We start from the raw sequence: 21,186 nt of genomic DNA, 5'->3' as shown, positions 1-21,186 counted from the left end.
GGGGGCGCACCATGGGGGGGCATCTGGCGACAGCGTGCGACGAGGGGCAAGTGGTCGTTAGGAGGAGGATGCGAGTGGTCGTTAGGAGGAGGATGCGAGTGGTCGTTAGGAGGAGGATGCGGGGGCGCACACACACAAAAGCAATAAGGGGACACAACAGTTTGCATAACAATTTAGAGTGAAGGACCGTGTCGAAAGCTTTTGAGAAATCTATGAATATGGCATCGATTTGGTTACCGGCATCTATGCTGAGAAGAATGTCATGTGCGAATTCGGTTAACTGAGTCACTGTACTAAACCGCTTACGAAACCCGAGTTGAGCTCTAGACAGAAGATTATTTGCTTCAAGAAATTCCATAATGTGTTTATAAATAATGTGCTCTAGGATCTTACATGAATGTGCAGTTAGAGAGATCGGCCTATAGTTAGAAAGCAATTGTTTTTTGCCGGATTTATAGAGAGGGAGTACATTGGCGAGTTTCCATGAGGAAGGGACAATGCCAGTAGAAAGATTTTTGAAATATAGTTGAGAGATATCGAGATGGCCAGAGGGAATAACGTGCTAGGAAGGTGTTTGAGATACAGTCCGGTCCAGCGCTTTTTTTGTGTGTCAAGGCACAAGATAAGATTCAAAATCCCCGGAGTGCTAACCATAATATTTGAGATAGAATGATCATGATTGGGAAGAGTGAAAGATGGAATCATGTTATTATCACGTGCAAAGACGGAATGAAAGTAGGCATTAAATGCATCAGATATTTGAACAGGGTCAGTCACAATTTCTCCATTAATAACAAATGAGGTGGAGGAAGTGTTTGAGGGTAGAACAGAGCGCCAAAATATACGAGGGTTATCTCTTTGCAGCCCTTGGAGCTGAACGCGGAAATAGAAATCTTTACCAGAGTGCATTTCATTTCGAAGTTCATTTTTCGCAGCTTGAAATCGAGCATCAACATCAGGGTTTTTGTTACGTGTCATGCGCCTCAGCAGGGCCACACGACGTGACATCTGCAAAACACCGCGATTAATCCAAGGGAGAGTAGGATTTTTTTCTTTGTTTTGACGGGAACAAACAGTTTAATGCACAGTCTAAGAATTTTTTCGAAATATTCAACAAGGTCATTAACGTCGCCGTCACGGCTGAGCGCGCAGAAGGCGTCGAAGCACTCGGCTCGTTTGTCGATTACGGAGTTGTCGTCTGCGTGATGGAAATCCGGAAATGACGTGAAGGTGTACTGTGGGTTACTACAGAAGCGAGACAGGGTAAGGAAAACTGCTTTATGGTCAGAAATACCATCGACAACCGTACACTGAAACCCGGTGTCTGTTAGGTTGGGGCTTAGGAAGATTAAGTCAAGCAGTGAATTCAGCCTGGTGGGAAGCGTAACTATTTGAGTGAGTTCAAGAGAGAGCGATAGATCCATCAACTCTTTTGCTAAAGAAGCGTCACGGCCATAATAACACATCGATGGCCAGAGAATACCAGGCACGTTGAAATCCCCCATGAAGATGATGTTAGATACTGAAAGGCTGTGTATGAACTGACCAACAGAGTGCAAAACATCAGCAGAGGTTTCGGGGGGGTGGGTAAAAAACACCAATAATAACAGTCTGTTGTTCTAAATAAAGCTTGCACCAAATTGACTCGGTGTTGCAAGGAGCAGGAAGTATAGAAAATCTAAGATAAGAACGCAAAAGTAAAGCTACACCACCGCCTTTGCCCTCATGCCTGTCAGCACGGATAGCAAGGTAACCAGGTGGGGTAAATTCAGAGTCATATATGTCAGGGTGTAGCCAGGTTTCAGTGATACAAATAATGTGAGGGTCATGGGAGGACACAAGAGCGAGAAGATCAGGGAGTTTGTTTGAGATGCTTCTAGTATTAAGATTTAAGACGAGACTGGGTGGCGAGCTAGGTGAACGTCAACGGGGTAACGGAGGAAGCTCACTAGATTCGGTAGCTCCATGACAGGGCAACGAATGAAGCTCAGAAGATTCGGTCGCATCGTGATGGGGGTCCTGCTTCAAGCTACTCGAAGCTTCATCCCGTGTGTACCTGACAACATCAATGAAACCATACACTTAGGGTTTTAAAAATAATCAATTAATTTTAGGGGATTATGAAAGCATTTCCAGCGGAATGCTTGGCGGCGAGGCTCTCTGTAAAACCGGATGTTATGCCGTCGCCAGGAGTTTCAAACACACTACACACCTTCTGACGCCACTGGACGGGGGGATAGACAGGAAACCACGAAAACCCTACCGCAACCCGTAAGCAAACGCATATATCGCTTGGTAAAAAAGCACCCCCCCCCCCTCCCCTCCTCCGGGTGGCGGTTGATTCCTATTTTTGCAGCTCGACAGGCTGTCCCCAACTGATTCGCTAAACGAAGTTACATTATGTGGGGGCCCGTCTCCTCGTCCTGGGTTTCTCGCTTCATACGTGTCGCACGAAGTTCCATTGCCTGTGGTTCCACATACTAAGCAGGTTAGAATAAATGGGCCCCCTTCTCCTGCTGTCAGAGCGGAGGCCCTGCGTTGACCCCCCCCCCCCCCCCCCCCCCCCCCTTTTTAATTCAGCGCTAGGGTTACGCGCTGTTATGTATGGTATTCAAATGACGTGATCGCTTGCAGACAAGGCAATTATGTGCGTAGATCACCTGTTTCCCGTATCCTGGAGATTTCGATACCCGATAGTAGAGTTACTATATACGCTACCAAAGGTAGCAGAGTTGCGCGTCTGTTTTCAAAACGCCGCTCGCGACTACATTGGTAGAGCGCCATCACGTGGTGTCTAAGCAACCGTGTACTGAGGAGAAGACGACGCTCGATGGGCAAAATCGTCCACTTTCGGTTCTGAACCGGTTTTACCGGTGTCGAGTGCTCCCCCGCCGCCTCTGTTCCCGGATTCGAGACGTCCTGCAGGCTTTCTTCTCCCTCTGAGAGCCTCCTCGGTACGGTGCATGTTTTGCCCATCGGACCAGAAACACGTACGCTGATGACGTGGGCCGGGAGAGGTCTATTCGCGACGCCACCGCTGGATTGACAGCCGGCCAAGTTCGAAGCGGATCCACTATCCAACAGCTGTTCACGTTCGCTGCTCTATAGCTGCTGTGGGGTGTCTAGCGTGCGTAGGTCACGCCTTTTTTGTTGTGTTTTTTTTTGCTAAAAGTTGTATCGACGTTTTTTTTACCGAAAACAGGCTGGACATGCGGATCTGCGCTTTTTCGTGTACACTGTTGAAACGCTAAAATAGAGCTCTGCGTGGCGTATTTATCTCTGTTGGCATAAAACCTGAATGGAAAACAATTTTTAATCGATGGAAACATGTTTGGGCATCTGATTGTTTACTTCAGATGGTAACGTTCATCCAGTTTCGAGCAAACTGTATTTTGGATTTTTATACTGTCGTTTTTATAGTTCCGGCTCATAACTTTCTGCGGGGTTTCGTATTTAGTAAAGGAGACTATAAACAGGTTTTTTAACGCAGGACCGGTGAATAAATGTTGCCGGAAAGATGAATGAATGCTGCATTTGCACGGCGTATTTAGAATACTGAGTCAGCCCTTAGGTTATCAGGTAAATAGTTCGGGGAAGGTGACTGTGGGAATCGCTTGCTGCCGCAGCTCACGGCGCGCGCTTGAAAGAGCACCGTTTTGTCTTGACTATATTTTTTGCCTGGGTTACGCAGTCAGTTTTTTAGATGCTTTTTGTTTGCGATCAATCGAAAAAGTGGTTTAAAAACCTCGGAAAAGCGCCCACGGTTGATCGGTGATGCGCTAGGCATGTCGCCTGCAGAAACGGAGTGCGGCTTCCCCGCATAACTTCGGTTGCTTGACAGGCAAGATGGCGGACCTACGCGCAACTCTGCTACCTTTGGTAACATATACAGTAACTCTACCCGATAGTACAAACCAGCGCCACTGTGTGTCTCCGTTTCCCGCCCCATGTGGTTGCTGAGAAAGCAACCGGGCTCTAAGCGCTGCAGTGAGAGTTGTATCTGCGGCGAGTTCGCCCTCTAACACCGATCACTTGACGAGCCCTTGCACGTGCCTCGCTATAACTTCGTCGTGTACAGGCGCGAGCTCACCCAGGACACACCACCAACCCCTGGACGCACCTCGAGCCTCGCGCTTAGTGTAAAGTGTATGGTGGGGCACGCGGCCGTTAAGACGCCGCCGAGCGCTTCAGACGCCTCTCAGGCGCTGCACGTAACCGGGAGGCGACTGCCCCCAAACAGGCGGACGGGTTGCACGGACGGAGCACGCGACAGTGACGCTGGCCGCAGACATCTGCAACTCTGTGCTCGATATTTCATGGACTAAAACTGACAATGTGTGCGTCTTCCTGCGCTCCTCGAGGTGCGAGCGTCCTCGCTCTGCCGAAGCCACAGAGGGCGTGCGTTTTAAGCACTTACAAGGGAAGGAGTGGCGGCAGCCTTATTGTAGATATGCACCTGTACAGTAGTGTAAAGGCAGGGACTAAGGAAGGGGTGAAAGGGGCGGAAAATTTAAAAGGAAATCACAACGCTTACTCTTGATATCACTGAATTTCATATTTTATGCAAGAAGCGAGCTTAAAGGGTCAGTCTACTGAATTTTATCGGCCATATTTTCTTTGCGGCAACCTATAGCTCTTTACTCAAATTACCGTTTAGCCAGGTGTGGTGCCAAGACGTGCGGTAGAACATTTTAAAATAGAATTTATTGATGTGGGAACACATCAGTATGAGATGGTAGTCTCATCTGGCAACCATGTGGATTTCCGCCGCGCGGCGACAAACATGGCGGCGCCCGTCGAAGCTGGACCTCTCGCTTCGGACTGAATTCTCGTTGTTTCTGCTTTTTTCAGTGCGTTCACTGGCCATAAATGGGGCGCCGGTCTTTCGCTTCGTCTCATCTCGCCTATAAGAAAACGCATAAGTGATAAATGTGCTTTATTTTAAGAATTAGACTGACGATTCTGCCGCTTCTAGGCTTAAATGGAGAGTCGGTTTGTTTACAGCAATGGTTCCTGTCCTGACAACCAGATGGCGCCACTATAGGCTGAGTTTATTTTTGCGTCTCTGCTAGCATACGCTGAACTAAAAGTGGGAATGTGCCTGCGTTTAGAGTACTTATAACTATAAATATTCATGTGATTTACAGAAAAAGCGAGCGGTACGCCTTCTACAGTGTACTAGAACAAAACGTACGTTTCTGTGACATTGGGGCGTACTCACGGTACGTAGTATATTCACTTATACTTCTACAAAAAAAAAGACTACCACCTGCTTGAACAAAATGAACGTTTGGGGTCGCCACCATGCATTTTTACGCGATTTTTAACGCTGAAATAAAATATAAATTCCTGCCTAAACCGGGAGCAGTTCCCTCGTTATTGATGTTATAGGGTGCCAACTACGAGAATATGCCATTTTTTATACACTCATATCGGTGAGTAGACTGACCCTTTAAACGGGAATTTCCTCGACAGGCTGAAACACAACACAAGGCGGAGAAGAGGAACAGAGAGGATTAGAAGTTCCTGTCTTTTAAGTCTTTTAAAGCCTGTTTCTAATTTGTAGAGTCACGGAGAAGATAACCCGAACTGACGGCGCGATGATCGACTACTACCGGTGGCGTTATGCAGCTACAGACGAGCATTATCTCGATAACGACAGAAACACCGGCATGAGGTCGTAAAGGAACGCCTCTTCTCGATGTGTGGTCATCCTTCTGTTGATTCGTGTTTTCGTGTCTGCACGGAGAGACCGGAAGGTTTTCATAGTCGCTCCGGCAGTTCACGTCAGCTTGTCCATGTCTGTACGGCCAACCTCATCTCTTCATCTCGACCTTATTCATTATTCATTAGACACTTAAGACCAAGACAAAGCGCTTCTATCGTTAGCGTTTTTTTTACTGCCTCACCGCTGGCGGAAGATGATAAATTCGACGAACTCGTTTTCTGCTGTAGGTTTGAACTTGTTGCAGATCTGAATCAGATACTTTAGAAGCTGCAGGGCCCACTGGTTCGCTGATTGCACGCACTACGTAAATGAAATAAAGGAAGAACTGCGAAACCGCTTCATTACCCTGCGCCTTCTTTCCAGGCCTCGAAAGCTGCGTCTCCCGATTCGGCCGCCGCTGGGCCGCAGGTGCCTCTGGCCTCGGCAGTGGCTTGCTTGGTCCTCGTGCTGATCGGTGCCGCGTTGGTGGCCTACATTCGACTGGCCCATACGCCCGCGTCCCAGGAACGGGACGGCAACGTGTGACTGAGCCCCCAGTGCCGCTATCACTGGCAGCTCATTTTGGCCAAGGTGAACTGGAGTGTTGATCCGTGCAGCGACTTCGAAGCGTTCGTCTGCTCCAAGTGGAGGCCGCCGCTCGACGACCCTCACGCGTACGGATCGGCCCTGGCCTATCACGCCGTCGCGGCCTGGTTCAACGGATTCCACTCGCTGGTAGTGAGAGGCGCGCGTCAATTTTCCGCGGTATCGAAGGCGCAAGCTATGTTGCAAGCCTGCCTGACCAACAGTGGCGCTAATGGTTCTTCTGCTTCTTTACTGAGGCAGTTCATGTTACAGCGAAAGATACCATGGCCAGACGATCCCCTCCCTGGCATTAGCCCTTTCGGGGTCCTTGTGGACCTGGCGTATAACTGGGGGCTGAATATCTGGTTTCGGCTGAAAAGGCTAAGGACGCCACAAAAAGCACAGCATGCCCTGCTCTTCAGGCCAGCTGACTTCGCTCCGCTGTGGATCGCTTATAAGGAACTGGCTATAAAATTGGAGGGCGTTGTGGCCTACTGGAATAGGTTCCATGACGCCTTCGCCATGGGCCAGCCTCGGCGTAGTGACGGCGAAATCGAGAAGATTGAAAGTGTCGAACGTAGCGTGTTCGCAGAACTTCAAGAGATCCTTGAAACAGAACTTGCCACACCTGCTCCGTTCTTGCTAAAAGACATTTCTAATATCACGGCCAGTTTGTCTTCAGTTGACTGGACACGAGAGATGAACATGAACGCACGAGTGCAAGGTGGTTACGATCCATCAGACTTAATTGTGACCAGCGATGTAGCACTCCTGCAATCTGTGGATAGTATCCTTTCCAAGTTTGACGCTCGTTCTTTGCTGATGCACGTGTCGTGGTTTTCCATACAAGCGTTTGCTTCACTTGGAGATCGTAACCTACTGCCAAAACGACATGAGGAGCACTGGCCGTCCGCCCTTAGGCGCCACAGGCTATGTGCAGCTCAGGTAGACGGCTCGTATCAGCTCCTGATCAAGACGCTCTTCGTAGCTAATAGTTTTACAGCGGCCTCCAGAAAGGCCATCGATGGCTATCTCAGTCTCGTGACGCAGCTGGCCCGTGACAAAATATCCAACCTGTCCTGGGCTCCCGACGAATCCATCCGGCGCACTGCGTCCTCAAAGCTTGACAGCACTCGGGTAGTCCTGTGGCCACCAGAAAACCTGCTAACCGAAGATGGTCTGACCGCTGTGCACGCTAATTTCTCGTCCAGTGAAACGTCCTTGGTCGAGCACTGGCTGAGTGCCATGATAGCCAAGCGAGCGCTTCAGAGCAAACCAGAGTACGAAGAGATACTGGACTTGCCTTTGGACTACATGCAGCCATTGTTCAGATACGATTATTTCTCCAATAAAGTGCTCATATCGGCCGCAGCCCTTAACCTGCCCACCAATGCAGGCCAAGGAACAAGGGCGATGTTATACGGCGGGTTAGGTTTCTCTTACGCTCTGCAGCTGGTGAAGGCTTTCGACCAGGGAGGACTCAGAGTGGGCGCTGACGGCAACTTCAACGCAGACTCATGGGCGCCACAGCAGTGGATCGACGCGCTCTCCAACGAGTCGGCGCTGTGCTCTGGGTCGTCTTCGGGCGCGAGTCTTTTACAGGAGGTTCCGGCGCTAGAATTAGCCCACGCTGCGCACGAGGCAGCACCCGGTGACCTACCGCAGCCGGGACGTGTCACAAAGGTGTTCACCGAAGATCAGGTGTTCTTCATCACCGCCTGCCTCAGCTTGTGTAACCTGTCGCGCAACTTCAGCTCACTAAGGGGCGACTGCAACAAGGCCGTCGCAAACTTTGCCAAGTTCTCCCGAGCCTTCGACTGCGGCCCCCGCACGCCCATGAACCCTGACACGAGGTGCTCTTTTTTTACTAGTTGTTCTGTGTGTCGCCCTCTCGTGCCACTGTGCCCTCTCGTGCCATGTTCTCCATTTCGAAGCTCTTTGTTGAACCTGTTTTGATTTGTCAAGCTTGCCTCTAGCCCAAAACAACCGTGTCTAAATTTTTAAATGCAAGAAAAGTACGCGATGAGCTGGTAGAAAGCAAAATCAAGCTTAAGAACAGCTGTATTTGACGTAGCAACCAGAGCGTACAGGACAGCTCAGGCTACGCGTCCGAAAAAAAGCGTAGGAAATGTTCACGATCACCTTCGACCATTTGCACTGCGTGGAGTCATGAATAACGAAGTGAGGAATGCGTTGTAACACACACACTGAAATAGCAAGGACTTAATGGACATCAACAATGATGCGCTAGCACAGCGTGTCCACAAGACACAAGCTCACATGCTCCTATGAAATCGCTCAGAATCATGGTTACCCTATAGTAGATACCGTGCTGTGTTTCCTCTCACAGTCTTGCTCCTGACATCAGTCAAGTTGCGAGGTAAGATTCGTGGCTCAGATTAACTGTTAGGAAGTTCATGCTTGAAACTTTTTTTAATTTTTAAAGTGAAATGAATGAGCGAAATTAATTTAAGTGAAATGAATTAGCGGCCGTCGGCGAAGCGTTGCGAGGCTACTTATAGGTCGTGTGCGCATGTCAATCAGTTAACGGGTCGTTGCCTTTACAGCGTTTGCGAGCTTGCACCACATAAAAATATAGCCGTAAAATACTCGCCATATCAAGTCTTATTGAAAATTCCCCTAGAAACACTCACATACGCTGCAAATCGCATGAAGCTTCTTTAACCGCCAACGCGCTCTCCTCGTTTCTTGCACTTATCGCGCTGCGTACATGTACGCGTGAAGCTTACGTTTTTGGATTATAGCGCACAGTTACGTGCTGGGGCCTAGCTCGGAACTGCGTCGGGTTCTGTGACAATGGTCTGTGTACTCCTTGAATATGTTTCCACATCTGATTTTGCAACCTGACTGCATTACGATTCAGCATTCCTTCTGCTTAAACAAGTCTATGCATGTTTGGAGAAGCACACTACACTTCGTTAGATTTGATTTATCTTAAGGACCAAGCGGGCTTCACCAATGGCTGTTAGTAAAGACTGCCATACTTCGACCTGTGGCTTGGAGCAGACACAAAAAGGCGTTCCAGAAGTTAGGCTGTTCACTGCAGCGCCATGCAGTTTTACACTGCGGAGGTGGCTAACTACCTCCACTTGTGTAGAGGTTTTTTGGTCGTGGTTTAAAAGTTGTGGCCTACGGAGGAACGCCGCCACCGTGCAAAAAACTGGGGTTGGCATAGGTAGAAGCATTCGTGTATACGAAAATAGAAACGCACATGCAAAACCAGCGACGCATGAGAGCAATTAAAATACAGAAAAGGACTCTCTCGACATTACTCGCAGGTAAGTAGCAATGATATTCGTAGACCAAAAAATTACGGCTTCCCGCATATGCGGTTTTTATTGTCTTTGGCAACTGCGGTCGCTTTTTTTATTGTTTTTTAGAGCGCAGGTCTTTGGCGCCCGCTTCGCGGCGTCGCAGTCGCCGTTGCCCGTTCGGCGTTCATTGTGTTGACGCTTTACACTCCGATCATTTTAAGGCGGCGGTACCACGCTAGCGGCGGTCAGCAGCCGTTTTTCGTCATGTTTGTGTGAGCGGTGTGGCTCATCCGTTTGCGCTAGAAAAATGATATTGAGCGCATTGTAAAGATAATTGTATCTTCTTTGCGATGGTATGTGTCGCTAAAAGCAATTCACGTTAGTATAATAGCAGTGAGCAACAGAGCGAGGGGCATAAAACGATATTTTTGCTCGACTTGCCTGCGTTTGCCTTGCTGTTTACGAAAACTACTGCTCCGAAAAGAAAACTGCTTCTGCAGCTTTTAGATGAAGTGTGACTCGAGGACCTTACGGGCAAGTTATTGAGTTATATTGGGTAGTTATTTAGAACTGGTGCCATAAAAAAGAGTGAAATTTAAAAGAATGACGCATTAATAACTCCTAGTCCAATTCATAAATCACAAACATATTTAGCAGGATTGTAGATAGTACCCATGTTGTTAATTCTTGAAAATTTCATTGAGCTACATGTCATAATTTTAGTTTTCATTGTTCAAAGTTGGTCGTAACCTAGAAACTGCGCTTTTTTGATCTGAGTTTTAGAAGCAAGTAAACGTCGTATAGAGAACAAATTTGGCACGCAAAATATTTAGGAAACATTCAAGGACCTGCTCAAGGCGGAATTTCGCTATGACAAACAGAACGGTATTACTGCGCCATTCAATTGCGCCATTTTTTGGTGCGCCGTAACCTCCGCAAAATACATCCAGCGCGAAAGATCACTGTTATATTCCAGGCTTTTTTGACAGGAACTGAAGTCGCTGGTCTTAATACTACCAGTGATGTAAATTTGGGTATCATAAACGACTCATGTTAGCTCTCACTCGCCCCTTTGTTGGTCGACGGGGCTGCTGCATTTGAATCTCGTGGGCGTTTTGACTCAACAATGGAGTTCCGCCGGTCAACGACAGTGGCGCTGTCAAACATTTTGAAGCAAGACTTATGAGACAGACGACTGACTTCGCTGAAACCTGTCCTGCCTTTCGGTCGTTTCTTCGGCTGCTCAGCAGGCTGTCATCGGCGTATCGTGCTGTTTTGCTTGTTGGTGTTTTTTTTACTGTGCTTTTGTATTTGTGTGCAGCGCCGTTTTTTATCGCTTTATCTTGCCAGTTTTTTGTGTGTAAAAGTGTCAAATGGGGAATCGGCGGAAACACCTTCAGCGCAAAAGGTCGACGATGACAAAGCTTCGTACGCGCATGGCTGATGACAGGGCCAAACGCAGGTGAGCCATTCGGACCGCAATTTTGTTATTAGTATGTGCATTGAAGTACCAACTGTACCTGTGTCGCGTGCGTGAGCTACCTCGTAGTGTGTGTTATCGAGTGCGGTTTTTAATGAACGCGTGTGCAAGATTACCAGTGTCACGGCACTGTGATATTTCGTAAGGCGAGAGCAGAAATCTGCTGCATAATTATTTGTTCCTTAGCTGGGGGCCTGTAGAAGTGGCTCTAAATTGGAGAGTTGAGGGGCTTGTGTTTAGAAATAAGCGATGAGTTTTAAAAGACACAGAGGGCATTGAGAGATATTTTATGTATATGACGACTCTCGTCCTGAGCATGCGCACGTCGCGGGTTGGATCCAGATGTGGCAGATGGAATTTTTTTCTTCATTCCGCTCTGAAGTAAGTCTATAAACTGTTGGCATTTCTAAAAAATCTACTCCAGCTTATCTAGGGCGATAAAATCACCTGCTGATTCTGCATTGCGCAAAATATTTCGCGTTTGTGTTTTGCATTCCTCCTGAGCTCGTTAGGAGCTCGCAGTGCGTGGAAGTGGCAGTTTGCGTTGTGGGGGATGGACACCTTTCTATGCGAGTGGCATTTGGCAGCTTATGTGTAGATTATGATGAGGGAGGGGCAAAGCGTGATGAAAAATCGTACAAGCGCACTGCGAGCCGTAGCTACTGCAGATACCTTAGTACCGGTGAAAAACTGTAGTTCTTAGCACTTGAAATTTTTTGCTGAGGACGTTCAATTTTCTTCATTCATGCACCTAGCACGCGCCTATGATGCTGATTATCTTCTAGTTTCGTGCTAGGAGGGCGGTGCTTTTAAAGAAATTTAATTGTGCTCGTGAAATTCACTGCATAACTGTGGCTAGAGAAATGCGCTAGTCAGTGCATGCTTCTGTTTCGTATTCACTGCAAGTAAATTTTTCTTCTCCTACTTCGCTGCAAGAATAAGTTGCTTGTGTGTATACCTCTTCAGTTAATCATCCCGGTTTATTGCGATCGTGAAGTACAATTTAGGGATGTCGAAGAAGCCCAACTTCTCATTTTTTATTGTCTGTAGTGTTGAAAAGGGGCCAGAGAGCAAAACTTGTGTTGCTTTTGAGCACTGACATTTCCTGTCACTTCCTGAAAATAGACTCGCATATTTATTTATTTATTTATTTATTCATATGACATTGGTATGGATTGTTTGCTTTCAGGCAGCCACCATGATGTGCGGGGGAGTTGTGCAAGGCATCTGAACGTGCTTAGCAGATGTTGCAATAAAATGGTACTGTTTTTATAAGGAACATGCGTTTGTCTTTTGAAAATGCACATCAATGGAAGTGAATGAAGCCTTCCGCTTTTGCCTCTACCAGTGGCGAAGTGCATGTGTGGACAGTGCGATTTCACTAGCATTGTAGTGAATGCAAAATCATGCCCCCAAAATTATATGTCAATCACACACTGCAAGAAAAAAAGAACGCACGGATAACATTCTTGAAAGGTATATGGGAGCGTAGCTGGTGATATGCACGCGCACAATGCAGCAAAAACAATGCCAGTATCTCTTGCCATCGTTCGCACTGCATGAAATACCAGTACCTTCCCTCAGTGGTGTGCAAACCACGGATACCGAAATCGTTAGAAATGCAATTAGTTGTCAGTCTCGGCTACAGGGTATTATGATTCAAAACTAGCTCTTGTAAATGGCGCGGTTTCCGGAAGAGCTGCTCCGCAATGGTACAGCGACATTTACTGCGCATGGCGCTGCACGAATGCGCGTGTAGTGTCTAGATAGTAGTAGGTGAGTTGCATAAATATGGAAGTCTGCTATGGTGCGCTTGCTGCTCGCACCGCTGGCACTTCCTCTATGTGCACGTGCCAACCTGCTCGCGGGTGCTCAAAAGGGGTGGTGTCCCTCGTTGTTAGTCATGGCTGGAATTCCGCTCCGGTCAAGAATGGAGAAAATTGTGCTGCGGGCATGCGGGGCAGCTTGGTGCATGCGAGTGAGAGGGGGAACTTGCGGAGCGGGCGAGCATAGTGTCTGTGGTGTGTGTGTGTGAGAGAGAGAGAGAGAGCGCGCTCGCCCTCTCCCGAAGTGCGCGCCTCACGTGTCAGGTCGCCTGCAACGCGAGGCTGCTGAAACCTTTCACGGTCCTCCCCACTGGCTGTATCGCCTCGCGTAATGGAAATGCAAGCAGGTGGGAAGGTATTCCCTCCTCTTCCCCTCTCTCTGTACCCTTTGTTTTCCCCCTCACTCTCATCTCGCTTTCCATTTCCTTCCCCCAGCCCCAGCTCAGGTGCTTCTAGACATGATAGCAGATGCCGGTGCTGGCAAGAAACCTTTTACCTTCCTTTTCATTTACAATAAAAGCCACTTACTACTACTACTCAGGATAGTTCCGTGAACACGAGGGGCCGAGAGCTTCCGGTGAAATTTCTTGGAAACCGGTATGAAGTCCTTTGGCTGCGTGGTCTGTGGATGACATTGGTGAAAACATTTCGTCTAAGAGCTATTTTTCAGCAGATTTCGAAGCCCTCTCACCAACACCATCAAGGACTTCAGGATAATTCAGCAAGGTTATGCGGGAAGCAGGTTTTACATGGCAAATTGTTTTTTGACCTGGTTTACAAAGCGGGGAACATAAAATGACGTTAGTGTCGATCCGTATTCATAAATTAGAAGAAAGACTATAAATATTTTAAAAATGGTGCTTGTCTACCTGATAAACATTTACGGCCAGATTTTCATTAGCGTGGTTATAAAAAAAACCTAACTGGAAGGGGCCGGAACTCTACATTTCACCAGATCTGACGAACGCTTCAGCCTCTTGCTCAGGACGGTTCCTCATGCTTGTTTACAAAAAAGCATACAGCAGCAGCATGCTTGCATTGTCTTCGCATTCCGGCCTTGAAATAGCATTTGCCACAGCGGTTGCTTTTGTGTGCATGATCATGAAACGTGAAAAAAATCTGCCATCATTTACACAGACATCTATTTTCCTGAATATTTCATGAAATTCTAAGATATTACGGGAGTAGGCATTGCAGTGGTGTTTGTAATAAAAATCTTTAGCGCGGCACCGAACCCTTGCTCTCACCGTCGTGGTGAAGCGGTGCGTTGCGCGTTTCTTTCCAGGAACGACGCTTGCTCGGTCAACAACTGCGGGGGTGGGGGAATGTACACTGCCCGGTATGCCTGCTCATGGATGCAGCTGCGGACATATAACAAGACGAAAATAGCTACACACACACAAATACGCGAGGCCTTGCGAGCCTTGCGCGAGTGCGTTTGTTGAGTCCATGTGGAGAAAGAAAACAAAGCAGTGTGCAGGGGCGTTATTGTTCATTTCCCCTATCCCCCTAGCTGTCAGAGTCCCATTATCTAAAAGCGACCGTCCACCCGGAAAGGCGTGTAGTCGATTTTTTTTTTCGGCAGCAGTGAAGAGAAATGACGGCTGAGAGCCTACATGTTGCGCCGCCGGGGTGGGGGGTGTGTGTGCGCTGCAGGAAATCCAGAAATATGAGTTTACCGTAGGAACTTCGTCCAGCGTACTTGTATATACGTGACGATAATTAACGGTTTTAAACCCTAATTTCTGAAAATGAAGTGGCATCATGTTTGAGTAGTAATTGCTACATTTTGATAGTTTTCAAATGCAATTTAGTGACTTTTCAAAAATGGTTTACCGTGTATGATCACACAAGTCAAAGCTGTTTTTGAAACCGTGCCATTTTCCGTGTTTGTGCGCGTGCGTGCGGGGATTTATACTCCTGTCACACGGGCAACTTTAGTGATACTTTCACGAAGTGCACTCCCCATGAACGAATGGCACTTCCATTGCGCTGTCACATGGCAAAATAGGTGCTATTTGAAAATCATGATAGTGACGATGGGTGTTGCAGGTAGTGACGATCGGTGCTGCAGCACATTGTGAAAATTAGTTTCTTTTCGCAAATACTTGGAGAATATTTCATAGCAAATGTAATTGCTAAACGAACAGAGCCATGTTTCCGCTGATGAAAAACCTTTGAAATGTCGCCATGTAACTTCGAGAGTACTCCTAGGGAGCTATCGAGAAAGTACAATAGTACAATTTAGGGGTTCGCAGCCGACCTTCTGTAGCAAGGCAGCAGAGGCTAGGCAGGAAATGAAAAGAAACTGGCTTTGCGCTCGTGACGGCAGGAGTGGTTTACCCCATAATCAGCGCATAAAAAGCTTTCTTGACTGACCGTCGCCCCGACTGCTTTCCTTCGCCACTTCGTACCAGAGCCCGAACAATGACCAGCCCACTTGCCACTGCGCAGTGACAAAGATCAGTCTCCTTCAATACATGGTACATTGCTGACGACACGCTGTCGCTCCGCCACAGAATAGTCTTGGAGTAGAACGCCTCCGCTTATTTTTCATGCAGACTACTTCCGTACCTTCGTGCCGGCTTGCAACCTTTCTCGGCCACGAGACAGCTCAGCGGTTTGTGCACACGTAATGGGCGTAGAAAAAGCACCAGTGCGAAAAGAGGCATGGTGAATGCTTTGCGGATTGTGCAGTTGGTGTGGTGTATGAAATTCGCAGCATGAGAGCACTCAAAATCGCTAGAAAAGGGAACTGCATCTAATTTACCTCTTCACTGCGCAGAGTGGAAATGTGAGCCGGCGCTTGACAGCATCAAGGTTCTTGGCAGGAGTCGCGAATAAGACAGCGCGCGAGGTTCTTTGGGGCTTTTCTCATTGCAAAGGAGCCGCATGTTGTAGTGATTGTTCTGCTGCTCTTCGAAATAAGTAACCCGCATTCATTATATGTTTTTTTCATAATCACCAGGCCTTGATAGCAAATGACTTCTAATAAAGAAGTCCTTTCTGCGTGTTATGGATTTATTGTTATGCGCTGAAAGCGTTCTGTCGCTTTTGTTGTTTCTTGTTTGTTGTTCTTTTTGGCGATTTATTGTATATCACTGTATTTTGCCATGATTTTCTGACGCTGCTTCTGCAAAGATACTTTTGTACAATAAGCAGGAAACTGGAACTTGGAGAGCGACGGTCAGATTGAAGATGCTGAAGTCGTTGCAAACTGTGATTCCACGAAGGAGGGTTGATGTGATAGCAGTTGTGCGCGGATCGTGTGACTGAGTGCCCTGTATATATTTGAGCCCCAGACTTGCGAATAAACAATTAGTAGTCGAGCCACTTTATTGTCTGTTTCTCTTTTCCGGTTTTTATATTTTTGGATAGTTATTTATTTCTCATAATAAAGAGTTTTAGTTGCTGCAGTTTTTGTGTTACGCAGGAGTGCTGAAGCGGGCACAGCTCTCATCATGAGAAATTAGTTGCTAAGTTGAGCTTTGCGTTTCGAGTAGACATGTAGTATGCAGTCTTCCTCGACTAGCCTGGCTTCCAGGACTATTGAGGATTTGAGGGCTCTAGGAGGCTCGTTTGTGGCAACCCTGTATCCCGGTAGCCGATCAACGTGCACATCGTACAAAAAATGAGGGTGCCAACAGGGGTGCCCTAACAGTGCTCATAAGGCATCAACTGGAGGGTACTGACAAACTATGCCCCTCGTGTGCCTCTGGAGTGGATGCCATTATCAAATTTTCTGGGCAAGTGGCTTATCACGCTTTTGTCACGTGAATAACCTTTATAACAACTATACAGTCAGGTGTGGCTGAAGAAGCAGGTTCGACATCTGTGCGCGTGGTTGGTAGATTATGTTATTTTTTCAAAGTGTTGATATGATCTGTTTAGACTTATGCCTTCGCTCCACTGTTGTTTCTTTTGGAACAGGCATGTTTCTTCAGAAAAATAGTTGCCGCTACGAATGTCGAGTATGCTGCTGTGCCGGCCCAAGATGGCTCGCACATGACGTTAGAGACTCCGGCGTACCGCGTGTCACTGCCAAGGCGCAGGGGTTAGCGCATCAGGTGACTGCAACACTTCGCGAAAAAGTAAAAAAATAAAACCGTACTGCCAGTTGGCGTATTTTTTTCTCGCTTCCAGGGTATTTTTTCGCGCAGTTTTTTGAACACGATAGACGAAATAAGTGTTACTGCAAAATTTGCAGTTGGACTGCAGTTGGACCCTTGAGGCCTCTTACTCAAGCGCTTTTTGAACGTACTATCACGATCAAAAGAAATGCGATCAGAGCGCAGGTCGAGCTGAGTATTCGAAAGAGCAACTTTTGAGAAGGAAAACCGAGACTCCTCTACTCTCTTCCTCGATTTTTTTTCTTCACATTCCCTCAAAATGCGGACTCAACTCGACTTCTGTCCGGCTCATGTATCCACGGGACGAATACCCTGTGTTGGCTGACGCTCTGACAACCGGTTCCGTTGCGCAGTTTCCACAGCTATTCTAAAAGAATTTTTTTTTTTTTCAGCGAGAGAGCTGCCGGGCGCTCCGTGTTAGAAGGAGCACAGGGAACGCTGTGAGTAGCGAGAGAGGAGGCGGCCAGAGATGATTATCCTAGGGCGAAGACACGATCTTGCACCCCTGCCTCGAGCTATGGCTCATCGGTTGAGAAGCGCTATCCTGAAACGCCGCCATATATTTCGCATCGGCTCCTGGACAATGCAGACCACTGGGAGGCCAGATCTGCGAATTTCCGCTACCTATCACCGAAATTCACTTATTGTGCAAGGATCGATTTGCCCCAGACCTCAGCGTGAGCACAAAATGTTTTCTTATGCTAGAGCAAACACGAAACAGAGCAGCAGAAGCGATTTCAGTTGAAAAGTGACGTGAAAGCAAAAGTCCACTGATTTTGCGGACATCAGCTAGAGGACTACCACGGTGCGTATAGCTCTGACTTCCGGCATTCCCCGGAATGGAGAAAAAATGAGCCTTTTAATATACAAATTTAATACACAAACAGTGCCAGTACAAAAAGATGGGAGGGGGTTGGGGGGTAGTGCAATATCCACATTCGATCGCTTATTTTCTAGACAGATGCTGCCGCACGCTCACATCCGTGTTCAAAAGACAGCAGGCAATCAGAACTGTTGGAATTATCAGAATTTCGTGCTGATCACTAACGATATCAGAAAAGCAGGAACGTTGCCTCATGTGGCAACAAAATGCAGTTCCAATGAATGGATGGAAATGCTATGCTAAGGCCACAGTAGAGAGAAACTCGACGCGATTGTAATGAGTACTTATTAGCTCTTGCCAGCTATGTCCCGCAGTCTCCAGTCGAAGTTTCACAGGCAGTGTTTCCTTTTCGTTTTTCGAACCTTGGTGGTGGTAGTAGTTTATTTGACAATAAAAAGTGAACGAAAAGAATGTTGCCGGCTGCGGCCGTAAGCGCTTTCGGGATTTTTGTTATCATGCATGGATGCGCGGGCGGAAAAAAAAAAATTCAGCATTACTTGAAACGCATCTCAACTTCACAGACTACCTCTCCCAAGCTATTATCGGGAACGGGTGGGAGATGAAGGGGGCTAACACACTGTGATATTGCTTTCTTTTCCTCTCCGCAGGTACTGACCCAACGACTTGAACGCAATATGTTTGTACCTTTCTGATACGCCTTATTCTGCCACTTTTCTCTTATTTACTGTTACCATATCAGCTTTCTCTTAGAATTCTACATAGCACTGGCAGTGTGTGAGTAAACAATAAAAACACTCGCCATGCTTCGAAATCTCGGGTTGATGTTTCCCTCCAGGTGTTTTTCCTGGAATTGCGAAATAAACGTTTGCATGGCGAACGGGAATCAATAGCACACAAGCTACGCGCCACGCGCCTTTGACGGCAGAAAAGGCTGTGACAACACACATGGCAACCGCCCTTTGAAACCAAGAGGTCATCTACTATTCCGCTGCATTCATTTCGACATCATCCATAGTTTTACGAAGGCCATAGCCCATAGATGTCTTTTGGCCCTTTGTTATGGATGCCAGTGGAACCTACGAAGCTTTATTTTGTAATATTGTTTGCCGTGGCTGCCGCTGCTAGTCATCAAAATATTTTTCAGGGTCGTGAGAAAAGAATAACTACAAAACAACGTGTACAACTCTGGAAAAAATGGAAACAAAATATAATTTCTGTAAATGTCAAAGATATAGAGACTTTGTGTTCAGGAAAGTAAACACAGCGCTAAATTCTACACAAAACACACAGAAAGACGGACAGGACGGGCGCTGACTCCAACTGAACACAATATCACATCAACTAGCCCCGCAAAAGGTCACATACGAAATAGTACCTCCTAAAAAAGAATCGCCAGGCACCATGGCAGGGCCGGTAAAGGGGTGCGTGGGGGCGAAAGAAGCAGTACGAGTGTGCCAAACACGTTCGAGCGCAGTCGGTCGTCATTGTCGGGGCGTCTATCCCCCCTCCGTGACTAACCGCCTCCTTCTGCCACCATGCGAGCGAGAGGAGGTCAAGGTAACGCAGAGAGGAGGATCAGACCGTCTCGGAGGAGCGCTTTTTCGCTTCCACGTAGAACTCTACGTGGAACTCTACAGGAACTCTACTTCCACGGACAAGTGGAGCCGCCCTGGTGGTTGAACTAACGTCTTGTCCAAGATGGCCGCCGTGGTACCCCCGCCTTAAGGAAAAGAAGTGCGCAAACTGGCTCCCTGGGTCAGCGGACGCCTGAATTGCGCTGTTGTGCAGTTGATGCGGCCGTATGAGCCGTTGCCTAGCAACCATCGCGGTGGATGCCCGAACCGCACCGTACAGGAAGGGAGGAAGTGGGAGTGAAAGAAAAAAGAGAGACAGGGGCCGTAGTGAAGGAAATGAAAATTGTATTGGAGGAAAGGAAATTGCGCAGTACTCGTAACTGTCTCGCATATCTGGGTGGACACCCATCATCCGTTTGTATGGGAAGGAAGTGCGAGTGAAAGAAGAAAAGAGGGGCCGTATTGAAGAAAATGAATGAAGTAGGTTGCGCCGCCGCGCGGAGGAGAGGCCACAGTTCGCACGATTCCAGCGCACGGATGGGCACCGCCAGCATGGACGGACACCGCGAGCATGAGCCATTAAAGGCTTTCGCCTTGATACACGTGGTATGCCTCCGCCGTTGCGGGAGTCCGTTGATCGTAGGGCCTGGTGTGGTACTCCCGAAGACTGTGACACTTCGAGAATAGCGCTCGTTGCTCGCTGATCGTCGACGCGCTGAGAGTCTGCCGAGATGGCCAGGGAGTCGTGGGGTAGTAGTTCGATGACAGCACACCGTTGAGCGTGGATCATTATGTTTTGGATCATGCAGCTTGACATGCTGGAGCTGTTCTCTCTACAGTCGGGTGGGTGGCTCATTGGGCGAAGCGCATCCGCCCAAACACACACGCCCGGCTCGAATTCGCTCCATCTGTGGTTTATTTTGCGTGAACTGACTCACTTGCGTCACTGGCAAAGCTGGGCGTCGTGCCGGGATGGTATTGGGTTTTTACAATCATTACAAAATTAGAGCTATTGCTTAATTTTGACTTTATAAGAATTCTGCTTCTGCATAGCCTCACAGCAATAATTTTTCGTTCATAGCCTGAGTTGCTTTGGGACGTTAAACCCCGAATAACCAGTCATAACTAATCGCAACAATACTTTAAATTGCCGTTTTATGGGCGGCATACGTCAGGACGCAGGAAAACGTGTTAATTACCAAGTTGGTAAGCAAAAAAACTGACGACGTTTACGCTTATGACGTCATCACTGTAGGACAAAGGACTCTCTAATCTCTCTCCAATTAGCCCTATCCTATGCCAATCGCGATTGGCGTTATGTTCAAAATCAGCGGTGGCTGAAAGGCTGTCTACGCATGCGCAGACGGCCCTGTGCAGCGTGCCGTTGCTGCGTCGATTCTGTGGCACAGCACTGCGGATCCGCGCGGGCTAAAGATTACTCTTTCTATCACGCGCGAGACGCAGAGCAGCCTTATCTTATCCAACTAGGTAGCGCCGTCTTCTTCCACGCCAGGAGAGAATGACTCAAGCCCTGCTTCAACCGGCCCATGGCCAGCTGTGACGTCACTGTCGCGTGGTTGGGCGACTAGCGCGCCATGCGGCGGCTCCACGAAACTCGGATTGCGAACCACGTCAACGAGAAGACCCCAACTTCGTACCAAAGTGCTACACTGTAAAAGCTAACGTAAGTGCTTTGTAGGAGTAGTGCATTTTAGAATAGAATGATCGGCATTCCGCTACCACAATTCCTTTCATTGAGGCGCGA

At 47.8% G+C, this 21,186-nt stretch overlaps 1 pseudogene; it reads left to right on the top strand.

Annotated features, from left to right (window-relative positions):
• LOC149354999 (endothelin-converting enzyme 1-like) overlaps nucleotides 1–16,932 on the top strand; it is a 50,475-nt pseudogene extending 33,543 nt beyond the window's left edge.
• Nucleotides 16,933–21,186: the final 4,254 nt, after the last annotated feature.

Source organism: Amblyomma mixtum, chromosome 3 (assembly GCF_055824585.1).
Source record: "Amblyomma mixtum isolate Tamu chromosome 3, ASM5582458v1, whole genome shotgun sequence".
NCBI classification, from domain to species: Eukaryota; Metazoa; Arthropoda; class Arachnida; order Ixodida; family Ixodidae; genus Amblyomma; species Amblyomma mixtum.
Note: the sequence above shows the minus strand (reverse complement) of the source record. Positions and strands in the feature narration are given on the sequence as shown.